Here is a 7,253-nt window from a genome sequence, read left to right as displayed (position 1 = left end):
AGAAGGCAAGCAATTTGATGTAGGTTATACATGTCATATATCATGCGAAACATATTTCCACGCTAATCATCTTGTGAAAGAAAACAGATTAAAAAAAAACAAGAAAAATAAAGTAAAGAAAAAATATGCTTTAATCTGCATTCAGACTCCAACAGTTCTTTCTCTGGAGATGGATAGCACTTTTTGTCATAAGTCCTTCAGAATTGTCTTGGATCACTGTATTGCTAAGAAAAGCTAAGTCATTCACAGTTGATCATCATACAGTATTGTTGTAGCTATATACAGTGTTCTCCTGCTTCTTCTCACTTCACTTTGCATCAGTGCATGTAAGTCTTTCCAGGTTTTTCTGAAAACATCCTGCTCATTTCTTATAGCACAATAGCATTCCATCACAATTATATACAACAGCTTGTTCAGCCATTCCCCAATTGATGGACATCCCCTCATTTTCCAATTCTTTGTCACCACAAAAAGGGCTGCTATGAATATTTTTGTATATATTGGTCCTTTTCCTTTTTTTTTATCTCTTTAGGATACAGACGTAGTAATGATATGGGCATGATGATCCTAAGGCTATGGCAGGAAAAGATGGTCATTTTGAACAGGTACTGTCATTTTTACAAATGGGTAAAGGAGGCAGCTAGGTGGCTCAGTGGATAGAGCACTTCACCTGAAGTCAGGAAGACCTGATTTCAACTGGCCTCAGACACTTACTAGCTGTGTGACCCTGGGCAAGTCACTTAATCTCTGTTTGTCTTAATCCACTGGAAAAGGAAATGGCAAACTACTACAGGATCTTTGCCAAGGAAATCTCATGAACATCATTGACATGTTGTGGTCCACAAGGTCTGAAAGAGTCAGACACAACTGAACTACTGAACAGCAACAAATGAGGTTCAGAATCTATGTGGCTTCATCATTCAATTAGTGGCATGGCTAGATCCGAACTGAAATCTTCTGACTCTAAGTCAAGTGCTATTTCTATTTTGCTGGCCTGTCGAGTTCACTGATTCATTTTTTAAAACCACTGCTGCTCACTCTTTTCAAAGACTTAGCCAGACTCTTACTGGGCCTTGTTTGTTAGGAGTGACCAAGAGATGAGAGAGTGGCTTTAGAAATCTATTAAGGTTTTCCAGCCCCATCACAATTCTACCCTAGAGGGCCCCAGTCTAATACACGTGCCACATTTCTAGGGTTTACTTAATGTAATCACTGTCCTAAGGCCTATTGGAGTGGGATTCTTCTTTTTGGTAGAGGATGAATGCCATGGGGCAGAGAAGGCAAAAGGTTATACTTATGCAAAAGAAAAATGAAACAGGGTTCTTAGGAACAGAACTAGTTAGCTTTACTTTACTATTTATTCAAGTAATCCTGTCACACAGGATTTATTCCCTAAACCATGTTGTCAAGGAAAGGTTTTGCAGAAAGCCATGCTTGCAGAAATGGCTCAGAGCCTCCCCCTGCTGGCAATAGTGAGCAACATCAAGTGCTTAGCTGCTCAGTGTTAGGAAAGTTGGTACAGGCAGCTCTCACTTTACATAAGTGGACCGTTCCACAGACCTTTATGTAAAGCAATTTTTACATAACTAGAATTTACCCCAAAAGAAGGGAAGAGAAGGAGGCCGAACCAAGGGTCAGGAGTAAGAGAGAGAGTGTAGTACAGTGCAGTAAAATTAACATAGGTTTTTTTGGAATGAGAATTCCTTTTAGAATTCTTTACATAAAGTTGAATTTGTGTAATGTGAATTTACGTAAAGCAAGAACTGTCTATGTAACTCTGCTTTTATGACTTGGAATAGGAACAGGGATTATTAGAACTGAAGGGAAACTTGGAGCATAGATTTTTAGAGATGAACTGAATGATAGAACTTTGAATTCTTTAAAAAAAAATTTTTTTGATCTCGTTTTTAGATCACTTTCATTTCCCAATATAACCTCCTCCTCTTTACTAACCAAAGAGTCATCCCTTGTAACAAAAATTACAAAAAATAATCAATTTAGTAAAATTAACCAAAAATTAATCAACTCTGGCAATATATGCTGAGTTCCACACCAGTAGTCCCCCTCCCTCTGCAAAGAAGGGAGGCAGGAGGATTCTCATATCTCTTCCTTCAGGTCCAAGTTTGGTCATTATAATTACACAACATTCAGCTTCTTTAAGTTTACAGGATTGTAATTATTATGTGTGTTATTTTCCTAGCTCTATTTCACTTTACGTTAGTTCATTTAAGTTTTGATATGCTTCTCTGTATTCACATTCATTGTTCCTTATGGCACAATAACAGTCATTTCCTCCATCAATTGCCATCTACTTTGTTTCCAGTTCTCTGCTACTTTAAAAAGTGCTGTAAATTTGTGTGTGTGTGTGTGTGTGTGTGTGTGTGTGTGTGTGTGTGTAAGGGACTTTTCTTTCTTATCTGTGAAGCTCCTTCAGAGCAGGGGCTATTTTTATTCTTTCTTGTATCTTCAGCACATAGCACAGTATCTGGCACATAGTAGACAATGTTTATTCGACTATTTTTTACTACCTTGGTGTATATACCTAGCAGTGAGACCTCTACTCAAAAACCAGACATTTTAGTCACTTTCTTAGCACAGTTATTGTATCCAGAATGGTTAGACCAATCAATAGTTCTACCAACAGTATATTAATGTACTTGTCTTTCCACAACCCCTTTATCATTGACTACTGTCATCTTTGCCAGTTTTCTGGGTGTGAATGAGGTGGAACCTCAATGTTTTCATCTTATTATTAGTGATTTGGAGCCATCATGTGGTTTTTAATATTTATTGTTGTTAGTCCTTCATTTTCAAAGGACCATTGACATCATGGGGGTGATATCTTGACTTGTATGTAAATTGTATGTTAAGTAAGCAGAGATGCACAAAGTTGTCAGCCTCACTCTCTCTTCCAGAGTCATGGAAGTCTAGTAGCAAGACAAAAGTCAAGATGACTGGCAATTCTTTTGGGAAAGTCCAGATACAAGTTATAGAGATTATTAAATCTGTAGGCATGGTTCAGAAATTCATCCTTATTCCGCTGTCCGTCCCCAAGTGAGTCACTACATTAGTACTTACTCAGGAGCAGAAATAAGATTGTGGGGAGATAGTATTAGAGTATCAGAATTCTCAGAGGCCTAAGAAATCTGTTAAGGGGTTTTGTTTTCCTTGGAGTTTGCCGTCTTGCCCTGTAATTTAATTTTCCTCCTGAAAGCTTACCTAATTAAACATTTTATCAAGCAGCCCCCCTCCTTGGTATTTTCTTCTGCATGCTAATTACTTTGTGTAAGGGAAGCATCATTATGTTCTTGCCTTAGTTGCCATGGCTAGCTCAGGTAAATTGACCATTGTGAAAACCGGTTTTCCCATCATTTTGTGCCAATGAATTAATTTTCCATTCCAATCACACACACCCCTCTTCCTCTCCCCACCTTCCCACCTTCTGCCTGGATCGCTTTTAGTTATGTTTGTTGTCAGAATCCTATCTGATTCATGTCCCTGATGCCAGGGAAATTGAATTGAACCTAAGTCCAAATCCTGGCTCTGCCATTTACTATCTACATGACCTCCCTTGACCTCTCTGGGCCTCAGTTCTCTCAGCATTAAATGAGGAAGTTGGACCAAGTGATCTGTCATCACAGCTGTAACTAGAAATTCTTTCAGCTACAAAAAAAGTTGTTTGGGGGTGGGGTGGGGGTGGGGAGCGGCAGTAGAGGTAATATCTGTGATGGTGCAGAGAAGACAGTTTGACTGTGAATGCAGTTGTGCCAGGAGAGAATGTAGCCTGTTTCCCAGACAGTCTGCCTCCCTCTCTCCCCCCCAACCCCTGCCACCCAAAGAGTTAGTGTGGAAGGAGCACTGTAGTGTTTGGAGCCTGGGGGTAGCTCCTGGTGAGGGAAATTGTCCCATTTTGTGGATAAGGCTGCCAAAAATCTGCAAATCATGATGCACAGGGACATGCTGGCTCACTATTGCAGAAGGGAGAAAGATTGCTACTGAGGTGGAAGTGCATCCCATGGATATTGGTACCCTGGGGAAAAGCCTCAGTCATTCTGCCCCCATTGCAGTTATGCCTGCTGCAAGGGTCCCTTCTTTCTCAAAATCTAAGGTCCTATAAACTTTTCAATGGAGAGGAGATCTGAATTACAACCGTCCCCCACCTTGGCTGTCCCCCCTGCCTGAAATGCTCTTTCTCCCCATCTCTGCCTCCAGGCTTCCCTGGCTTCCTTCAAGACCCAGCTAAATCTTTCCCAATTCCGCTTAATGCCACTGTCTTCCCTCTACTGATGATCTCCTATTTATTCTGTATATAGCCTATTTGTATGTATTTGTTAGCATCTTGTCTCCATTAGACAGTGAATTTCTGGAGATCAGAGACTATCTTCTGTATTTCTTTATATCCCCAGTGCTTAGCACAGTGTATGGCACATAGTAGGTACGTGATAAATGTTTATTCACTGGCTGATTAAAGATGGTCTCTTAAAATCATAGAATCAGTGAATACATTAGAAGGAATAGGATAATTTGAGAGATGTTTGCAAGGAAGATTTGACATAGCTGAATGAGTCTTAGAGGGCAATCCCTTCACTGAGAAGCTCAGAGATTTGTCCAGGGACACATAGCTTGTTAGTAACAGATGCAGATTTCAAACTCAATTCATTGCTCTTTCTGCTGTATGATTACTATTTGATTTGATGGCCATTTAAATCAAAAACTGTATTTTGTTGACCTTGTTTCATGTTTATTTTCCATCTGTTCATCCATTCAACATTTATTAAACACCTATTCTGCACAAAGCCCACACTATCATCTCAATTCCCTACTACTTTACTGTGAAAGGCCTCATTGTTTCCCTCCTTTGTCTACATCCCCACCATTTATCTCTCACACTCTCATTCACAGCTTATAAAGTAGATCCAAAGGCTCTTAATGATCATCTAGCTTACCTCCCACATTCTACAGATAAGGAAACTGAGGTCAAGGGAGGTAAAGTGACTTGAATAGGGTACACACAGCTATTTCTTCTCCTGGATCACTGCCTTGTCATGGAGGAAGGGCTAAATGAAACTATGAGCTGTGCTGGGCAGGGTTACCTTACACAGATAGGTCATAGTGGGGAGTTCTGACAAAAGGTGATCCACTGGAGAAGGAAATGGCAAACCACTCCATTATCTTTGCCAAGAAAACATCATAGACAATATTAAAATGCACGACACCAGAAGATGAGCCTCTCAGGTAGACGGCCTGGTGTGCTATAGTCCACAGGGTCATTAAATGTTAGACACAATTGAACAGCAGCAACACAGCTAATTAGTGGCAATGTTAGAACTTGAATTCAGGTCTCCTGACTCCTAAGCCAGTGCTTTTTATGCTATACCATCCATCCATCTGTTCACTTATTCAAAAACATTTAAGTGTCTACTATGTCTAAGGAACTATGCTAGGTGGGGGATGGAGAAAGGAGATAGAAAGATATGTAAAACACAATCCCTGCCCTTGAGAAACTTCACTCTTATGAGATCAAAGGATTTCAACCCAAAAGGAACCTTGGTGAGCATTTGGTCTAAGCTTCTAATTTTATGTCTTCTTCCATCTTTCTGAGTTAGGTTCTCCTTACACTCCCCTAGTTTTAACATCGTTGGCATGGTAGACCTTGGTCTTGCTGCATTTGACTTGGTAGCCCCCTACCTTGATAGGGGACTGATACCTTGTTTTGCCTGCCCTGATGTTATAAGGATGGTCAGACCCTAGCAAAATGGTTAAGAGGGCAGGAATGGTAACCCCAGTTCTTGGCTCTCAGTGCTCTCATGCTGCTTTCCAGATGCCCACAGGCTTCTATAGTTTTGCCCATCAATGCTTGCCCTTCCCAAGCAATGCCCCATGCTCAGGACTTCATTTACCATTATCACCAACCTACTCTAACTTTCCTTTGCTTTATGTCATCTCTGCCTAGCTCTGTAATTTAGACAGTGATCTTATAAATTAAACCTCAAAGGTATGAATAGTTAAATGACTACCTCAAGGAATTATTTCTTCCCAGTATATCTGTATCATAACAAGAGACTTTCAAAGACTGAATATTTTAACCTAAGGGAATGAATTGTTAACCATGGAATTTTAAGCACTACAGCAGCCTGGATAGGCAGAAATGTTTTTGGATGGGATTCTTTAGTTCAGCCCCTTAAATCACTCCACAGACTTCTAAGATTCATCTGTCTGCAGTGACTAGCCTTCAGCTTTGTCCCGTGAGCAGTCAAATTACCATTCCCATCATTCATTCACTCATCAAACATTTATTGTGTACAGAACACACATGCTAGGATCAAAAATTTAGATAAGACATAGTTCTTGTCTTTAGGAAGCTTGTAGTCTATTCAGGGCATGTGACACAAATCCTGATAACTATAATATGTAATATTATTTAATAAGTACATTGGAGAATTATAAAGCACAGTGCTTTATAAGGTCCAAGGGGGAGGTTGTTGTTACTCCAGGGGAGGGAGAAAAAGGGAGCATCAAGAAAGGCTTCATGGATGAAGTAGCATTTGTGTTGGGCTTGAAAAGATAGGAATCCGATGGTTAGAAAGAAGAGGTGGTATTTTTGTTTAAGGAGTAGCAGGGCAGAGGTGCAAAGAGCAGAAAACATGAGATATATGTGCCAGGGAGCAAGACGCAGTCCAATTTCCTGGAGAATTGAGTCTGTGGAGGGAAGGAATATTAGATAAGGTTAGAAAGGTAGGATGGAACTAATCTCACTTCATTCTGTGTTTCAGGTCATTGCTCTTGGTTCTGTCATTTCTCGTGGCTTTGAGTTATGCCTGCCCTTCATGTACACTGTCACCTGGAAGATATTTTTAGATTTGATCATATGCCTGATGCTCCACAGTCTTCCCTTTTCCCAGACGATACAAATTTCTCTTCCTCAGATGTCTTCTCTGCTGAGCCCTGGGTCGTTTTTATTCTCTCCTGTCTCTCTTCTATCGGATGACTTGGAGATGGTACATAGCATTTCACTTGAGACAGTACAGGACAATGTGGTGAGGTCTGACCACCTCCTGGATCATTCACGTCACTACTGCAGAGGGATGCAGCCCAGAATAGCACAGGCCATTTTTTGTGGTCATGTATCATTCCACAAGCTCAATTAGAATGTCATTCCCCTCCAAGACTTTTCTCAGACTTCAAAAAAATGTTTTCAGTCTCAAAAAGAAATTGCTTCATCAAGTTCAATTATCAATATGTCTAGACAAGTT

The sequence above is a fragment of the Vombatus ursinus genome, unplaced genomic scaffold (assembly GCF_900497805.2).
Source record: "Vombatus ursinus unplaced genomic scaffold, bare-nosed wombat genome assembly UNPS02014945.1, whole genome shotgun sequence".
In the NCBI taxonomy this organism is placed as follows: domain Eukaryota; kingdom Metazoa; phylum Chordata; class Mammalia; order Diprotodontia; family Vombatidae; genus Vombatus; species Vombatus ursinus.
The sequence above is the reverse complement of the archived record's forward strand: the minus strand, read 5'-3'. Positions refer to the sequence as shown.